The 20,227-nt window shown below is 38.4% G+C and overlaps 1 protein-coding gene across 1 annotated transcript in view; it reads left to right on the top strand.

Annotated features, from left to right (window-relative positions):
- The first annotated feature begins 2,178 nt into the window (after positions 1-2,178).
- nlgn1 (neuroligin 1) overlaps positions 2,179-20,227 on the top strand; it is a 301,957-nt gene continuing 283,908 nt past the window's right edge. The window contains exon 1 of the mRNA XM_085398088.1: positions 2,179-2,298. The gene's annotated coding sequence lies outside the window, so the exon portion shown is untranslated. The remainder of the gene's footprint in view (positions 2,299-20,227) is intronic.

Raw genomic sequence — 20,227 nt, 5'->3', positions numbered from 1 at the left:
GGGAGATCACGCACAGGTGGGGGACACAGCTGGGAGTGATTAACGTGATGAGACTAGGGAGGCAAACTAAAAACACTCACATAAGACGCAGACCTTCAAAATAAAACAGGAAACACATACACGCAATGACACAACAAACAAACTTCACACAGACTGGGGAACACATAGGAACATGAAAACAAAACCCAGAATAATAATAACTACTAAAACATAAACACGGAGTCACAAACTCCGGATCATGACAGTTACCTGCATAATCTGAGATGTTTCTTTTTAATTTTTTAACAGGTTATTTTTAAGTCAACCAGTTTCTAATAAAAATTTTCCAGTGTAATATGTTCTATCAAGTAACATTTTGTTCTGTGTATAGTAAGAACACTTGGTCCATGAAAGAAACTTTCATGGAACAAGTGTTTTTGCTTTGATTACGGACATGTCATTATCAATGTGCAGTTTTGTGTTGAGTCTCATATATGGGCTTAGAGCAGAGAGATCGAGTAGACAGAAAATGTGGTTGCCATGCTGCTGCCATGTGCATTGATGTCACACAGAATAAGATGATGGTTAGTATAAAACAAGCTACTGGTTCAGGAGGAACATTTTTCTATTTTGGATTGGTTTTGATTGATTTTTTTATTTGCTTTTGTATAACTTTTGTTTGTGTATAATTAAAAATAAGTAGGTTCCTTTTGATAAACTGAAAGCACAGACATCTTTTCTCTTCTTTTGGTATTCCCACTTTCTCAGCTCCAGAAGCTCTTCACAGGAGAAAAGCCAAAGGTCTCCATGTCTTTCTAAGTGTTAGAATTAAGCTAACCCATATCCCACATGAGGGGAATGTAACTCAGACTACTGAGAAAGAGACACTATTTTAAGGTAAATCAGAGCTGAGACTTGTGTTTGGCAGTTAGACACCAGTAACCCCTGGGAGTAGAGATTTTGGTGACAGTTTACCTTCCACCTCAGTAAGAACATGGTAATAATTTAATCAAGGTCGTTTATAAATTCCTATGTGATTTCCAAATGGATGACCATGCAATAACCTGTTACTAAAATTTATATTATAATAGTGGCGTAGAATTCAAATGACAGCATTATGAATGACTAGAAAAAAGATAATATTACCGAGAAACCCTTTTAAAGATGCCAGCAAAAACCTCTGACTAATATTATGGTAATATTTTTGTAATAATACAGTAGACTGCTAACAATCAATTTTAAACATTTTAAACATTCAGCCTAATGCCTTTAAAATCATATGAAAATATCTATATGTTGATAATGGTGATAGACATATAATTTCAGTATTTGCACTATTTACTTGTTTTATTTTAAGGTAATGCAAAAATGTTGTGTTTTTTGTTGTTGTAGCTTATATGAAACAGGCTTCAAAATACAAAACGATACATTTTGAAAACTACTTTTAATATTAATATTTTCAAACATTATTATTTATAATTATTCATAAAGCATGAGTGTTAAAGATATTTTACTGTACACCAATGGGCAATAGGAGTTTACCTTTTTTTAAATCTTTGTTATATATAAGCAACAAGCTGAATGGTGGTCTAACTTTTCAAATCACACTTCACGAAGGTTTTATTGATTTCTCTTTTTACACACACGCAAAAAAGTCTCACATTTTAATGTTTCTTTAAGAGCAGTCTGTATAGGGGGCGGGGTGGGAATAAACTCATGTGGCTGTGGAGTTCCCTCTTAGGCCGCTAGGTGCGTCTCTGCTCCACGAAAGCTTCCGAGAGAGACTGGGGGCTGGAGGAGAGGAGGAGGAGGGGGGAGAGGAAGAGAGAGCGAGAAAGAGAGGACGGCGTTTTATCAGCCAAGTGCAACCTGAATCGTGAGGAGCGGACGATGGGGGGGGGAAAAAAATCCCACTGTTCTTTCTTTTTCTCTAACGTGACCGTCATTAACATGTAGACCGATTCGCGTCAAAAGACCCGGAGCGTAATGGTTTCTTCTGTCACAGGAGAATTTTATAGTTGTGAATAAAAAAACCCATTTTGGATTAACGGAGCACTTGTTTTGGACTAAAAGGGTTTCCTTAATTTCTTTCTGCCCGTGTGTAAATGTTGGACCGCATTTAACCCGAGTTTCTACCCTCTGGAGTGAAAAGTGCGCCAGTCTTATTTCCAAGGCTTATTTCCAACGCTTGAGCGTCGGGATTTTTTCAGGGGTACTATGTGGCTTTTGGAAGGACTGGACCTTAACCTAACGGGACTTAAGGCACAGAGGAATATTGTCTGAGGTGGAAAAAACAGCGCATGGGATCGTTTCTTAACGGTAAACACACGCTCATACTTAACTCTGAGCACTGTCGGGTTTCTGTGGGCTTTGAGAATTCACCGGTAGAATCAGCAACTGTGATGCAGTGGGTTGATTTTGTTTTTTGTTTTTTTGACTTCATGATTTACACTGCAGAATTATTTACAAGATGTGGTCGAGGACAAGTTTATGTGGTTGAAATAACGAATAGCATTAAACATCTCCAAATGACCCTGTTTCTTCTTAGTCTAAGATGTAAGTCATGGGAGGATCTGCGCCTTGATGAGCGTCCCGTGCACAGCAGAAAGCAGCATCTCGTCTTCTTCTGTCTGCCACTTTTGACTCTCTCACTCCGTTCCAAGCGCATGAACGCACAGAGCTGCGCACTCTCGCCGACCAAGCTGCGCAAAATACTTGCTTTAGAAAAGAAACCTTTAGGTGAAAAAGGCTCAGTGATTCTTGTTTTTCGTAAAAATACTGACTTGCTTTTGAAATAGGACATATAGCTGATATTCGTTACCGTCGGTCGATCGCTTACCACCTGCAGACTGTTTGTGAGCGTGCATTTCTGTCACTGTTCAGGAGGAGCTTCTGTTAATGAAAGAGAAAATATTTTAAAAAAATTGTCAGCATTAAACATTTGAGGCAATGTGTTTGGTGTGCAGCTGATACTTAACATTTATCGAAATTTGTCTTCGTTTTCTCTTGGCAATCAAATGAATGCAAACCTCCTCTCAGGCTGATTGCTGAGGGTCAGGATGGAGGGAGATTCATAAAGTGTGTGTGTGTGTGTGTGTGTGTGTGTGTGTGTGTGTGTGTGTGTGTGTGTGTGTGTGTGTTGAATGGAGTCTCTCTATCCTCTCCTCGATCCAGGAGGAGGAGGAAAGTTGCGCCCGTTGGCCGCTGCGGGGGCACCATCATCATATAAAACTGGATGAATGCGGTATTTGTGTGTGCACGCCTCAGCGACTTGTCACACACACACACACACACACACACACACACACACACACACACACACACACACACACACACACACACACACACAAATGCAGCAAAAAAGGACGCGTGGATGCTTCGATGTACTCCGGTCAGATACAATATTTAATGGCATTACCCCTTACCCCGTTACCCTTACACCCCTTTAAGTTCAGCCCAGATCAGGTACCTTTTGAGATGGTGAGAAAGAGCTCAGGTACAGAAATGTCTGCACTTCTTGAGCTATTAGAGCATCTTTTCAAATGCCCCGAAGATCCCAATCAAGGCTGGACAATCATGCATATTTATGTATTTGCTTCAAATAGGCTACTGTTCAAAGGCAGCACAGCAGATCAAGATACTAATGCATTTGTTGAGATTTCCAAAGATCTAGTAACTAAACTAGGGAATGCGGATTCCCCGGACTACATATGCCACTACCACCTACCCCAAATTACCACAGTATGTAATTAAAGCACCTTAGGGCCCACTTGATTAAATTAAAAGAAAGACATGGCATAACTCATAATGACATTCTGGAATAAACACGGAACGCATAGTATAAGAAATCTCAAGGCTAAACTGTTTCATTCATCTAGTAATGAGATGTGGATGAAGAGTGAAAGGAGGGCAATCATGTGAGCGGAACACTGTTCCTGGCAGTAGTTGATGATGACATGATCTGCAGATGACCTTTTTAATGAAGTTTCGCATTGCTGTGTTTGCTGTGGATGTGTTTGTATGTGTGATTTGGATGGAGGTAGGGGGCAGTCAGTTCATACCTCTGTGTCTCAGGGGATCTGATCTACATAGCTTAGCCCTGAAAGAAAATGTCCATTCGCCACTCATCAGTGTGATCTTCTTTTTGCTCATCACACACCTCTATCCTTTTTAACCAACATTTTTCTACTTTCCTTCTCATATACCAGTTCTGTGCATGGCAGGGAGCTAGTTTGTAAATTATAGATTTGTTGGTGACTCATGCTGTGGTCCTGTTGTTTCACCTCACTCTCCACTCGGTTTTTATTTATTTGTTTTTACGTTTTTATTTATTTCTTTTGGAAGTTTCTCTTGTGTAAAGCAGGGAAGTTCTACTTTAAACTGTTTTTGTGCCACTGGGTTTGGTCCTTGTGAATAATCCTCCAAATGTAACACTATGAACACTGATCTGAGCTGAATATAAACTCCAGCCTGTTCCTTCTTAACAATTTACCAGCATTCTTGAGATATTTTCTTTCTCCCCAGACACGAGAGCACTGGTTATTCTACTCATATCTGTGTTGTTACTAATAAACGGACAAGCCATGACTTACTACTAACCACTTTTTTAAATTGGTCATATGGAAACGGGACCTATCTAAGGGTTTTAAGTGGTAAAGTGAAGATTATGTATTGTTGAATCAGTGGTATAGAAACACTGCTGAATGTACCATATTTTAAGATCTAATTACACTCGAATCGTGGCGATGAAGAAACAATTAGAGGATTTTAAATATGCGTCTTTCTTTCCTGAGACAGCACAAAATAAATTAAGTATTGACAGAGCTACAGAGAGGGCACAGGGATTTTCACTGAGCTAATTTGTCTTTAATATTTAAGATAAAAGTGGTTCAAGTTTACATTTGCAAGTTGTTGGTGCTTACAGATCCAGGCCACGATATACAAGAATAGAGATTCAGTTAGTTATTATTTTTTTTTATTAAATAAACCAAATCAACCCAAAGTAAAGTAGGGGGGAAACATAAACAGACACATATCAAGGTTATCCACTCATGCAAAACACCACTACATGCTGTGTTTATTACAGCTACAAAACACTTTTACGTTTGTGGGGAACCTATGAACAGTAGGAGTAAGAGTATAAACTATAATTCCTCTTCTCTGGCTTTAATAGTTTGATGCTGAGATTCTGCTTCAACATTTGGAAGCTCCTGGGCTCTAGGACGTGCTGAAGCTCATGTCGCTTCTTTTATCTTTTTGAATTTATTAATTGCATGGATTGTGAAATAAAACAGTCAGTCTGCATGCTTAAAAACAGAAGGTACAGACAGGATGTATCAAAATGTGAAACTCATCAGAAGTGATCATTTACACATTGACATGATATATGAATGGAGCCAGAGAGTCACAATTCCACCAACAGACCCATCCCTATAAAATATTCTGAGATGGAGCAAGCTGTTCCTGCTCAAATGAAGTAGACACGACGGTGCACCAGGGATGGCCGAGGGGATAAACATGGTGTGCAGCAAAACAGAATACTGTTTTGTGCGACTTCTTTGTGGGAACCTTGTTTATGGCAGGTGCTGCTGAAAACGGCACAATGGAGTGAGAAGACAATTGAGCCTTGTAACATCTCAGGAGTCCAATTTTTGTTTAAAGAGTTGGAGAACCTTGTCTGTAGCACAGAATTGCACAGGAGGTCTCAGGAGGACCCAGATTTGTTGAAGTACCTTTTAACTGCAAACTTGTCATCTGCACCATGTATTGCCACTTCTCTTCTTAATGTTGGAACCATTGGTTAGTCATATGTGCATGCTGTAATCCAGAAGTTACAGTTGAATGTGGAATAACTAGGAGCAGATTTCACAAAATGACCTGTTGCAACAGTGGCACCCTTTTACAATACTACAATCGAACTCAGTGAGTTCTTTATTGTGACTCATTCTTGTTTGTAAAGGTAGACTGCATAGCTAGGTGCACACCTAGTAGGACTGAAAAAGCCCGAATTAAAAAAATAATAGGTGTGGTCCAATAGCTATATTTTTCTATATAGTTGAACTATCATAATGTCCTGCACTGATAATGTATTATCATGTTGTGCAAAATCTAAGAGAGTCAACAAGAGTCCCCCATTATGTGAGACTATGTACTCTACTGTCCTACTTATGTCATGTGACAAGAAACTGTAATAACTAAGGAAATGTCTGAGAAATTCGTCAAGGTTTGTCTTTTACCTTGTTAAAGGATATAATTTAACCTTAAATTCACCACACACTTTAAACCTTAATCAAATTGTAATAAAAAGGTACATTTGCATACAGAAGTAAAATCTATAAATAAATAAAAAATATTCATACATAAGAGTTGAATGCTTGTCTGCTGGTGTCAGAAATTATGTGCTGTCCACTGTTGCACACACCTCGTAGTTCAGATATTAAACACTTTTTTCCTCTTGACATCAAAAAACAATGATTACACAAGAGCCTTTTCATTAAAAGAGAATGTGAAGAGCCAGAGTTCACATGAGTAACCGGTGAACTGGGATTAAGAAGGTCTTGGTTACGTGCACGCTGGGTCACCCTTAAAATTTTAATAAACAAAATAAAAATGTACATTATATTACATTTTTTTTCTAATACACACAACATGCTTTTTTACTTTAGATGTGAAAAAACAATATAAACTTGATGTTGTTCTTTTTTTCCCCAGACGTTTCAGGCAGTGCTTCCTGTAATGTAGGGGATTTTTAAGACACTGAGAGCTAGCCTCTAGATAGGTCAAAATGGACTCAAATGAACTCTAGCTCATTTACACTCATTTCTAGTACTTGAAACTCCACCAAAACCAGATAGAGATGAACCACATCTACATGGCCACTTCTTCCTTGCAATTTGTGAGGTTTATGCAAGAAAAATGTCAGAAAAATGTAATAAATAGCAGTTAGAGGACAAATAACAAATATGTCTATTCATTTTTACATCAAGTAGTTTTTTAATGTGACCACCTTTACAGTCAGTTTCATTAAAAGCTATATGTAATGCACATATAATGTTCAGTAGAACCAACATGACTTCCTACCAGTCACATGATTTGCAGGAAGTAGTGTTGCAGGGTGACATTTGTTGAACGTGTCAAATAACTGAATCACCATATGACTTCACACCCATCTACATTTCTGTGTAAGAAGCCAGCATGCAAAAAAAAACTGAAGCAGAATTGAAATAATTATTTTTATTCTCAGTCTGGCCAAAATGAGTCACTGCTTTAATGAGAATTTCTGGTATAAATGGTGATTAACGCGCTGATATGCAACAATGGACTGTGCGAAGATACCATAGCATTAAATTTAAGTATATGCTATACTCTACCTTTCTCTGATTTTGTCAGTAAGGAGAACCCTCGAATAATAATGGGCAGGGACAAAACATTCATTTGACAGAAAGGTCTATATAGGCACATTGGTGAACTCTTTTTCTTGCTTTCTTTGCTGTGTGAGCCCAGCTGAACGAGCTGAACAGGTGTAGAAAATATAAATGTCATTGTGATACAGACAATAAAGTGTTTTGCTTTTGCCACAAAACCATCATCCTACACTTAACACTACTTTTGAAGAGTATAGCAGTTAGGAAACCATAATAATAGTCTTAAAAAGAAACAGCCCGATGTTGGAAACCAAACTGTGGGATTAACTGTGGGAATCCAACTCAAACTGCAAATTAAATATTGAAACAGAGAGCCAAATATCTTCCAACTGGATGTGCTTCCAAGTGAGAAACAAACTGCTAGCTACTATATTGTGAACATGTTGCAACTACTTGTCTAATGTTACTGCATTATTAAAATGATGAATGTAATATGTCAGGATTTGTTTGGTAGCTGTATGCAGTGGTTGAAAGCGAGTACTCTGTTTTATGTTTCTCTGAGCTTATCTGTACTAAAACATTTGTTTTGAGATTAGAAAGTCTGAAACGAGTAAACCGGCATTTTCATTTGTTACTCACTGGTTTAGTGATGTTGAGCTGAGGGGTGGTGTGTGGGGGATGGCTCAATGCAGCAGCATTCTACTGTAGCCTTCTTTTGCTTTTCTGGGAGGTTTTTCTTTGTAAACAAGTGCTTCTTGTTACTGTATACCCAGTGTCCCTAGAAATCCCATTCAAACTAAATTGTTCTTCAAAACAAGAATTATTTGTGCCAAGAGTAACAGTCAGAACTGAATAGCTATGTATTGTGTAGTAAGTAGAATGTAGCAGTGTAACAATTTTATAAACAGTCTAAAATTGTGATTTAAACATTCACAATTTTTTACCGAGGTTTTAAGCTCCCTGTGATTATCAGTGTGGAGCTGGTAATGCCTAGTTAAATTATGTTGGTCAGATAAAAGCTGTAATATTAAGATGAAAGTTATTTAGACAACAAGTGAAATGGAAATAAATCCATACCTTTATAACATAACAAGAGCTGTTACAAGTCTGTGTCCTGTTGCCTAGTCTTACATTAGATGAGTTAGGTAAATGGAACATAGTTTGTCATTTCTTCAAATTATGAGAAAACGTCATGCCTTTCCAGTCATGACTTTCTTTAATAGATTAATAATCTGCAGATTAGAATATATTATCATTTTAAATTTAGTATGGACACCCAGGTAAATACTTGACACTCAATAGATTTTTACCCCTCAGTTGTAAAAGGCTGATGGGGTACTGTTATTACCCTGTGGGACAGACGAGCAGAGGAGCGGTGTGGACACCCAAATTTGTGAATGTAATAACTTGAGAATCAGTCGATTTAGGATTTTGAAAACGATACCATACGTGCAGCTATTAAACATCTCAGACGAGCTTGAATCTCAGCGACATAAAGGTCAAAGGCAGAAGTCAAGTTTACTAAAAATGTTATGGATGCGATAACTCAAGAAGGAAGTCACCTAGGTTTGTCAAATTGATACCATAGGAACAACTCCTTAAAATCTTGTTTGAGCCAAGGCCCAGGTGACATTGATTTCAAGGTCTAGGTCAGAGCTCATGTTTTCTGAAAAACACAAAAAAATGGGAGTTTAGTTAAAAGTTTACATTTTAAGACAAACACTGTTTAGACTTAAATATTTTCGTTATCTTGTTAAATGAACACTGTCAATTAACATTACACTGATAACACCCCCGATAACATTTCCTGTCTCACGCCAACATTGGCATTGTTGTTTCATTAATTAGACATCGCTCCTAGCCACTACCTTACCTGATTACAGATGGCTGATTTTGCTGTTGGTTATTGGTCGCGAACAGTTAAACAGCTAATATTAATATATTTGCCAGTCGCGATAACGTTTATGATAACCGTTCATTAAAATGTAATTGTTCTTGTTGAAATGGGAGCTTTACTGATATCTTGATATCGCTCATAAAATGTTGTAAGGTGTTCTGAACATCAACGGTTTATCTGCCAGTGAGTGGAGTGGGTGTCTGTCTGCAACTCTATGCAATGGTATACATACATATGTGAAAGTAAAATCTTAATTCTGAAACAGTAAAAGCTTCTGGAGTTACAGTGTCAACTAAATTCTTTGGCCAGTAAATAAATGTAGATGTAGATATGGATCCAAAAACATCTGAAAAAAATATACTTGCTCATGAACAGTGTAGTTATATAATATACTGTAAATATACTGTATATATATAGATAAACTCATATTCAGGCCGTTTTCAATTATTGGGGAAAAAAAATCCAGATATAAATAGATGCAATCAAAGGAGAACATAAAAAATCACGTATTAACTCAGCTGTGCTACATTGCTAACAATAAATAAACTTTAAAAAAAGTTTTTTTAAAGAAAAAAAAAAGAAGTGCAGTACTGCCTCAATAAAGTGGACATTGATGCTCATACAGCTGATGGACCAAGTGTGTAACTTGACCATTCCTAAGTGATAGTGTGACAGTTGTTTGGCTCTATAATCTGTTTATACACTGGAAACTACCATTTGACTGAGAAATGTTTTTGGTAACAAGAGTCAGTACTTTCATCTGCTGCTTAAACTGAACATTTTTTGACTGCTCTTGTTGATATCGTGTATTTTATAATAAGGTATGCTATTGTATTATGACATCAGTGTCTTTCTTTATTTTTTGTTGTAAGGTATGGTACATAAGTGTTTGGAACTGTGAAGTCTTGCATTGTGCATTGCATTGTGCAAGTAAACAGTCAACTGTGCACCGTGCGAGGATGGCACTGCTTCAGAAGCATAAAAAGAATTTGTGGTGTTATCTGCCTTTGGGGGAACGTGCTTTTGACACAGTTTGCAGTATATGTCACTCTGCTTCTTTGTTGGACTTTAAATAGCCTGGGTCTGTGTCCCTCAGGGTGTCATGTCTGTTGTTCAAGTTTTCCATTGTCTTCACATTTGCCATCATCTTTTACCTTCCTCACATTGCTAACATACTAGTGCGTACGTCTGGAGTAGCCCATGCACCTGCACATGTGCTGCTGCCGGCTGCTCTTCCTACGCCATGTGTGTCAATCTAATCTGACGTGACTCCAAGTCTGTTCCAACCACATGATTGGTTTGGCAGGAAGCTATTCTTATTGTTACTGCCCTTTTAAATTGTCTGTCAAAACATGGATGAGATGAATTCTGTCCATTTCACATTGACCATGACTCATATTACAACTGAGGAAAGGTTTTTAGTTATTAGCGGTAGTTATCTTTATCATATTATTGCTCAGCCCTAGTTGACACCCATCTTATCTGGGTTATCAGTGGTCATATTATCTTTGAATGGTCTGCTACAGGATAATCCAACTGCATGTCAACAGGTGTGACCATTAACAAAACAATTCTGCGTCGCACAGGCACACGGTTTTATGCAAAGTGACCCACTGAACTGTCATTTAGTGCTCACGATTAGCTTTTCGTCACTCTGCCCTGGCCCTTGCTCTTAGGTTATGAGAGCCTTTTGCTAGCATTCTGAAATGACTTCGTACAGACGCTGTGGTGAAAGCCGATAATCATTGGCTGTGTTTACATAATTTTTTTTCTCCCAGATTTAATAACTGTGACAGTCCCTGCTGAATTATTTGCAAGTGCTGAATAATACTTTTTTATGCTACAGTGCAAGCAGCTTGAAAGACTCGACACAGTATCCTCCAGGACTTCTTGAAAAATAAATAAACTATTTCCATAGTGTTGATGTGAAGCCAAGTTGATGAATTATGAGATGATGGCTTTGCTCTTTTTTGTCTTACATTTGCCCCAGAGGGTGTCACTTTTAGAGTCTTCAAGTCCTTTCACACATTTGTATTAGCTGAAAGCTCACCTGAGGATGAAGCTGAAAAGAACAGACTGTGCTGGCAGGCTGATAGGGCTGTTAAGGTTAAGGCTGTTACATGGCCAGGGAGTGTGTCTTTGTATGTGCATGAGTGTGCCTATGTGCAGGCATGCATTACTCAGACTAGAGGTTTGTAGAGAAACAACAGTAGAAGTGGAGCAACGTTAATGGATAGCTGTACTTCCAAGAGACAAAGCTACTGAAGTCTTCTCTTCTCTTCTCTTCTCTTCTCTTCTCTTCTCTTCTCTTCTCTTCTCTTCTCTTCTCTTCTCTTCTCTTCTCAGACACACAGACACAGACACACACACACACACACACACACACACACACACACACACACACACACACACACACACACACACATTCGCCTACCAATGGCAGTGGAGATGTTATGGCAGGTGGTCATCTGTTAACAGCAACCAGCTCCTTAAGGGTCTCTGTGGAACCTCAGGGACTCGAGAGAGGAAGGTTTTTCAAATGTGCTCCTCAAACTAACTGGCTACAGTAATTATGTCTTTGAAGTAGACTTGAACTCTCACCAAGTGTAACACAGGTTGGAAAGATGAGTCGAGTGATTAAGAGAGGTAATGGATACTGGGGAGGGTGAATGTAAAAGGTTAGGAATGAGGTATAATGATCTAACCTGCACAGGTTCCTTGTGATTTGGGTGCATAATTGTGTGTCCTTTTATGTGTGATTGTGCTTTAAGTTGAATGTGTGTGTGTGTGTGTGTGCGTGTGTGTGTGAAAGCTTTCAGGAGGCAGCCTGTACTTGCCTGTGCCTCTGTCCTGAAGGGATACATCTCACGCTGAGCCAGTGTGGTGGTGAGGAAAGCCAGTTTCACGCCAACCTACTGCTTTCCCCATTGACCCCAACCCCCTGCAACCACGCAAAACATGTCTGCCAGGTGAAGCAAACAGAGTAGGGAGAACTCAGCTCTTCCACCACCCACACAGATAACACCGGTCACTTTCCATTTTATCCCTGCTGTGGTACTCATGGCACCAAGCCGCTTAGTATGGACGCCTACTGTTAGACTTTGTGACCGAGAGAAAATTTCCACACATTGATTATTCTCTGTCTAGGTGACTGAATTGAATACAATGCAGGCCGATGAATGCTTAATGCACACATAATTCATGTAAGGTTATTAGGCTGTGTGTGTGTGTGTGTGTGTGTGTTTGGCAGGGCACATTGGACTGCTGTAAGAGGCCGCTGCCTTCAGGGAATACCACTGCCATGAAGGATGTGCATGGTCTGCAGCAGCATTTGTGTGGGTGGTATGTGTGTAACATTGAAGGTTTCTAATCAGAACATCGCTCTAACATCATACTGGATGATCTTCAAATTCTATAAATCCAAGCACATATACACACTTAATTTCATAGACATACAAAAGTGTTTTCTCCACTCACATTGTCTACATGAATGGATGTTGACGCGTCACTATTTCATAATTTGCATCTAATTTATATATAACTGTTGCTGCGATAAAGATGACATCTAAGGTGTGCAAAACACCTGACCAGAGAGGACATGAAAATGTTTTTGATTCCTTCTGAAATTGTAAACAGATGAAAAATGGAAAAACTGTTAGTTCACCGGGCAGTCTCAACATTAGTATGAATGGATCGAGCTACTTATGGCAGCACATTGACAAAGTTACAAAGAACAAAAAAAAAATAACCAATGAAATGAAGCACACAGTAAATTTGCAGTGAATACTTTGAAGGGTGAATTTCACAAAATAGTATAAGTAATTGTGTAAACTTACAACAAAAGTCCACAAAATACAAGAAATGTAAGCTTTGTTATTTAAGCTTTCCTACACTTCAACATGTGGGCCTTGACCTGCTCTAGAAAACATCGCTAACCCTCCATCTGAAACATACATCAGTTCTGCAAAAGTTCTTTCAGGTTTTATACATCCTGCCTTTGTCTCACAGAAATACTTGAAATGACCAATTACTATTAATACTTCATTGCTTGGTGGTAACATGTTTTAATATGTTAAAATTATGTGCCCAGCAAAACAATCCCAGTAAAATTCTTCTTGAAATTCCTGTAGTTCAAATGATATATAAAACAAAGTCTTGTTTAGGGAGCGCATTACAATCCAAAATCTGTAAGCCTTACCGCAAGCCATCTCTTTATAGTATATCATAAATACATGGATATACAATGTATTTAACAGATTACATGCCACTTTACAATCCTAGGCATTTTCATTTATTTCTTGGAGAACAGGGTGTTTCCTGAAGTGGAGAGGGGAAAGGGTTTAGTTGATTTTATCAGAGTAGATTGAGCATGTGACAACATTTTCTAATGTGAGTAGAAAGAAAGGGGGGGGCAATGAAAGCTGTTTGATGAGAAGGTAAAGAAAGGAAGAGAAGTCGAACATGGTGAACACATGGACACATCCTCTCAGTACTCCTATACCTTACTGTTCCGTAGGCTAGCATGTGTGTATTTTTTTGTGTGTGCTTGCGTGGACCGTGTGTGCGAAGTGCCCTAGGCTCTGTGCTGGAGTTTAACTCTGTTCATGGGAGCCAAGGGCACACAGCACACTGATCCAGACTGACAGGCCAGCACACAGGCTACATTCCCTAGTCAACAGCCTGAACAACAGCCAGTCAGCCTTGTTCACGAGTAGGCTGCCTCGAGACACGACAGTCAGCAGGCTAGGTTTTTTTTTATATGAAACCAGCACAGTATCCATCATGATTTCAGCATTTCTGTCCAGTGCCAATAATGAAAGATAAGAGAATGGACATTTAAGTGTAGAGTATCAAACTCAAAGCAGAGAAGTAGAAAGTTGTCTGCTTATAGTCTTCCGTGATATTTCCCCAGTCTTACCTATAGCGTAGATTTATTCAGAGGTTTTATAAAAAATGTAAATGCTAATTGCTGCAAATGTTGCAATTATTGTCTTAAAATATCTTGAGAAATGCTGTAATAATTACCCAGTACCAGTTTTCTCATCTGACAGTGAGATTGAGAGATAAGATCAATACAGCAAGTGTAAAAATAAGGACATTTTATTGCAGTTAGCTAACACATAATGAAAATATTTAAAAATATAAAGAATGGTAAATATTCTGAAATATGTAAAAATATGTATAACAAAAAAATACTATGAAGTGTAGTTGCAAAAGCGACCTGTGGAATTAAGATTTTTCTAGCTAGTACGAGCGCTGTATTTCATATTTTGGGCTAAACAGCTGAGGAAAGACTGCGAAATCTACATGAAAACTATGAGAACATGTCCATGGTGTCCTTGATTCTACAGCATCATGCATAATAAGGATACAGTAGCTGAAAAACTGAAGCGTAGTTCAGTATTCTGTTGTCACAGAGGTAGCTGTGCTGCTCGTGCTTTCTCCTTTCTCTTGGCCTGCCTAGCCGTCTTTATAAACTATATTTGTAAAATGTCCATATTATTGTAATCATGTACCGTATATTCTGAAAAATTAAAACCCAGAGTGCAAATCACCAGCACCAGATTCAATATCTTTCACACACGCTTGGTTGTACATACAGGCATCATAATTTTTAAAGTGACTAGTTCTCTCAGACCACTGAGAAGTTGAATCTCTCCCGCAAGCTAAGCACATCCCTCAAATAGTCATAAGCACCTCTTCAATAAATCCCTTCCACAATCCCTGATGTGTGTGCACCTGTGTGTGTGGTTGCCACATACATAGGTGAGATGAGATGCTTAAAATAGGACAGACAAAGGGATAGAGGGATGGCTAAAATGCTGTGATGTTGTGAGGATTTATCACACAAGAGCAGCTAGAGGAGAGATGGATGGATGGACGATGGAAAATAGAAGGTGGATATGGATGAGACTGACTAAAGCATAGGCTGATGGAGTGTTTAGCTGAATGACTGACTAAGCCATAAGTCTCCTGTGAGCCCTATGCTTCTCTCTCACTCCCCCCCCTTGATCTGTTCTCTTGCTCTCTCTGCCTCTCTTTAAAATAACACTATGTTCTGTGTGGTGACAAGCCAGGATAAAATGATTGGCCCTTAGTTTTCCCCCGACTGCCCTCTCAGATAATCACTACACCTACTGGCTGCCTCCACATGCTGACTCTACTTTATTAAAGGCAATCTGTCAATGCATTATCTTACTGTGGTTAGGTGTCACTGCTTTGACCAGGGGTGGGTTTTAAAAAAATCCATCTATGTACTTCCTTTAATTTTGTACTCCATATACATCTCTGATTTTTTGTCATTTAGTCAGCGAGCAACAGGCAATCAAGTGGGTTATAAGCAATTAACTTGGCAACATCTCAGCCCTATTTACCAACGCAATTTGAAGGCAGACTTCGAGTGATGTGACGAACGAGTGAAATATGCAAATGACAAAAACTCCACTAGCACCTTACAGATAATCTAAGCAGACTGACATTCAGCAATTTTAATTGACAGTGTGTTTATTGAAAAAGAAAGCTGGCGTATGCTACTCAAATCATTCTTTTGCAGAGCAGCACTTTGGGGGTTGAAAAAACAATTCTCCAGTCACAAATCTGGAGATTTATATCATGCGCAAAATGTTGATGTAGAAGAACATTTATGAACAGTACTTTGAAAAAGTCATGAGATACCCCTCATTTCTTTATATTTTATTGGGAAATGGGTGCAGTGATTTATTGAAGAATGTGCAAACGACTACAGGAACAGGGTATACGCTTGTATATGTCAAACAAGCTTAAATGTAAATATTTCTATATAACCTAAACTCTCATATTCAAGCGTTCTTAGAATTTCTTTAATTAATCTTCAGGAAATGTTCTCTGAACATTCAAAGCACTTTTTTGGATGTTAGGTGCCTCAGCGCTTCAATTGAGGACCAGACTCTGGGAAGCTAATTCATGACTAAAAGTGTTCCTTTATCTGTTCAGTTGTATCCTTTTTACTAAGTGTGTTTAGAATCACTGATATGATGACAAATCAAGGCATTGCCAGCCAGTTTCTCAATGGTATTGCACGGTGGATCAGAATTTCATCTAATTTTGGCAGGACGGACCATGTCTCTTCCTAAACGGGATATATAATTAAGGGGAATACAATTCAAAAACAAACAAATAAATAATACAAGAGTAGGAAAATTCAGTGAGGTGTTTGCGCAGCTTGACCTTTCTTTTATAAACAACAAAAAGGGTTAAAGTCTTTGCCACGGTTATGGTTTCAATTATCATCTTCTGCAAATATTCTCCAAATTAATCCATTCTGAATCTTTATTTATTTAACGAGTCCTTCGGCACAACACATTCTTGATAGAGCTCAGTTATTTATAGCTCTTTTCAAGTATTGGAGTTACTAAACCATGCCATTGGTTGGAGTAGATAACAGTTAGAGGGATGACAAAAAGATCCGGTAGTGCAGCTCCTGTCACTAGCCTATATTTTTATTTTGTAACAATTTCTAAAACACTGAATTTATTCAGCATGACTGCTGGTGAACATATTTCAGTATTTATGAGGCATTATCAAATACTCATCTGTGGTCTGATAAGAGAAACAAACACAAAGTAAATGAGATTTGTGAATTGGACTGTTATAATGTTGGAAATTGGATTGCAGAGACCGGGGAGATGAACGTAAGTTTAATTGGATATCAATTTCCCTTCTTTGCTTTTCTTCTTCTTGACTTTTCTCTAATAAATGGTTTTTAATCCATGAACTGCTTACAGCCTGATCTGATCTCCAGTGGGCCAGGCTAGTAAAACCAATGCATGATAATGTAGTGTAAAAATATGCAGGTAAATTCTGAAAATCTTCACATGTACTGAACCTTTTTATATAATAGTTGGTGAGCAGCCTGATATCTCTTTAGAAAAATACAAGCAGTTCCAAAAAAAAGTACAAAAGTCAGTCTACTGTCATTCCAAATTAAAACTACTTAATGTAAATCATAAAGCGGTCAGCACAGCTCTTTGGCTTAACTATCTTACTTTGGTATGTGGACCTAGGATGATGTATTTAACAGGGAGAAGGCTGCAAAACTGACAAATGTCAAATCTCCAGCTCAGAGGAAATTAAAAGTTTAGATAATCACGTTTGTGATGTTATCAATTCTTATTGACCTGCAACACAATGAAAGGTTAACAAGTAGGTTAGATTGGATCAGTTGCTTTCCTGTGTTAAAGTGGGAGTGGGGGGGTGAAAGGAATAATCATTATAATGTTATAATATAATAATTGTGCTTTTCTACTCTTATCAGCAACTTAAAATGCTGTAGACTTCAAGCCCAAATCACCTATTCACACATATTTATAAGGTACAATTATTGTGTACCCACAGAACTCATACTACTACATACATCTTGTAACAACCCTTACTATGGTGTAGCACCGCTATGGGGTGTCGTCCCGTTATTATAGTAGTTGGAGAGTCTCCTAGTGCGAGTGCAGTGGCAGCCATTACAGCCGAGCATGCTGCTCTCCGTGCATCTGTTTAGAGAGACCGTACCATTGTAATGGGCTGGCGCTGGCGACTACCTAACCTCGGCACATGTATGTATGAATAGTGTGGAGCCATGGAGACCAGGCTTGTATGTTGTTCTGTTAACGCCAAATAAAAGCCTGTTGTTCTATTTAACTAACTGGCCTCCAAGTTGTCCGGCTAACCTCCACACCACATGCCCGCTGAACCTGCTGGCCGCTCCTTCCTCGCCGGGCCGCCGTTACAATATGTAGACATTAATATGTGGCAGCTATTTGCGTGGCGGGCATTGTTTTGTTTATTGATGCTTCAGTTGCATTTGTCTGTGTTAGACCTGAACTGTAGCTCTTCAGTGACTGATTTTACAGTTGTGCTATTATTTTTGCCTTGGTAAGCCTAATTTTCATTTATGTGTTGTTTTTGGTTTAAATATTTAAATTTTTCAGCTTTGAGGCCCTTAAACACCAGACGTGTAAAATTTGTGCAAAAGTTTTGTCTGTTTAAAATATTTTTTGGACATACCTATTTTTAATTCAAACTGACACCATGAATGAATTTGCAAGATTGATTGTTTTGGATTAAGTTAATTTTTTCACATTTTATATGTGAATAAACACATTTTACCAGTCTGACCAATGTATTTGGCAACAAGTGCGATGCTAGTACAAAACATTCACCAGTACTGAATATACAATGATATGGAAATGATAAAATAACACTATTCTATTCTATTCTATTCCAGGTCAGTCAACTGACTGAACGATAGCTCAAACTGTCCCATTGACATCCTGAAATATGTGTGAAAGTACATTTGTTGTGATACAGCATCAACTCCTGGATCCAACCATCAAATTCTCTCTGCTGTTGTCTTCTCTTGAGAATTGGATGAACCGAGAATCTCTTGCTTTTTTTCTTTCTTGCTTTTCTTTTTTAGGAACATCAGGACCAGCTCAATAATGCTTGATGTTAACTTCACTTTTTTGCAGGGTGTCTTTTGAGGACACGTTTTTGGAAAAACATGACATGTACATACTTTAGAGACCAGTTTGCATCTGAAAAATTCAGAATTTCATGTAATTTTATTACAACTTGCTTGGTGTGTAAAGGCCTTTAAGCTTGAGACAACATCCTTCAGGTACACATATGTATGTGCAACCATCAAGACGCACATGTGTCATACAGCTACTCTTCAGAGGACATTATCTTGACTTAAATGCATATTTCATGACCTTAAGATAAACCTAACCCAACCCTAACATTAATGTGAGTCTTCCTACTTCATTTAAAGATTTATGTTACAGTTGTTTTTTGTTCATAGGAGAGATGCAGGTACCCACAATGTGACTGTGTAAACAGATTTGTGTCCTCATGACATGAGTAATACACACACACGGACACACACCACTTTAATGGCTGTCACTGAGCGTCAGTGAAATGGCAGCAGTGTGGCTGCGGGCTGCCGTGGCTGATCTGAGCTCATTAGAACAGCGACTTAGACTGAGGGGATTCAGTGGGGATTTGTTACGCAGCTACAGCACTTTTGCCCCGGCCAGGAGGTGAAATTGGGAGAGATGAAGTGAAGGATGAGGAGCAGGGAAGGATGAGGAGAAGGTAAAGAGGTGAGGTTAAGGGAGGAGACCAAGAGGAAATTGAGAGCAAAGGGAGGAACGTGATGAAAAAGAGACTGGGAAAAGGAAGAAAGAACATTAGTAAGAAGACAACAGAGGAGTTGAAATGGAAGCGGGAAGAGGAGTGATAAGTAGAGGAGTAGGGGAGGACAAGCAAAGAGCAAAAAAGAAAGAAAGGAAGTTAAAATGTGGATAAAAGACAAAAGAATAGAGACATAAATTGAAAAAGTTAGAAAACAAAGTCTCAGAGAGTTGCAGAAGAGAAGAGCAAATATGTGGGGAAAAAAGGAGGTGAAGGCTGGATGATCTTATTAAAGGTGTGAAAAAATGAGAGTTGAGGATGAAAAGTAGGAGTGGATTGAAGAGTACGAGCTAAGAGTGTGCAAACAGATAAGAGGAAAACTTTATTGATCCCTGCAGGGCAAAGTAGCAGCAGAAATGAGTGGAAAAAGCTTGAGAATATAGATGATAAGAGGGGAAATCCAAAGTATAAACCATGTACGACTCACAACTTCAAAACCTGGTCATGTTAAGATAAGATAAGATAAGATAACCTTTATTAGTCCCACACGTGGGAAATTTGTTTTGTCACAGCAGGAAGTGGACAGTGCAAAAGTTATGACGCAAAAATTAGAATATAATAAGAATAAATACAGTACACAGCTGTACAGAATAGAATAAAATAATATACTATATACAGTAGAATAAAATAGAATAAAAATATACAATAAGATAAAAATAGAATACGAATGCTATATACAACTGAGTAAAAATACAACGATGCCAGAAAAGATTATTGCACTTAGTGTTATTGCACATGTGTGGATGTGTGTGTTTGTTCAGTT

Source organism: Rhamphochromis longiceps, linkage group LG23 (genome assembly GCF_057381845.1).
Source record: "Rhamphochromis longiceps isolate RC_006_pf linkage group LG23, R_longiceps_female_GT1.1, whole genome shotgun sequence".
Taxonomy (NCBI): domain Eukaryota; kingdom Metazoa; phylum Chordata; class Actinopteri; order Cichliformes; family Cichlidae; genus Rhamphochromis; species Rhamphochromis longiceps.
Note: the sequence above shows the minus strand (reverse complement) of the source record. Positions and strands in the feature narration are given on the sequence as shown.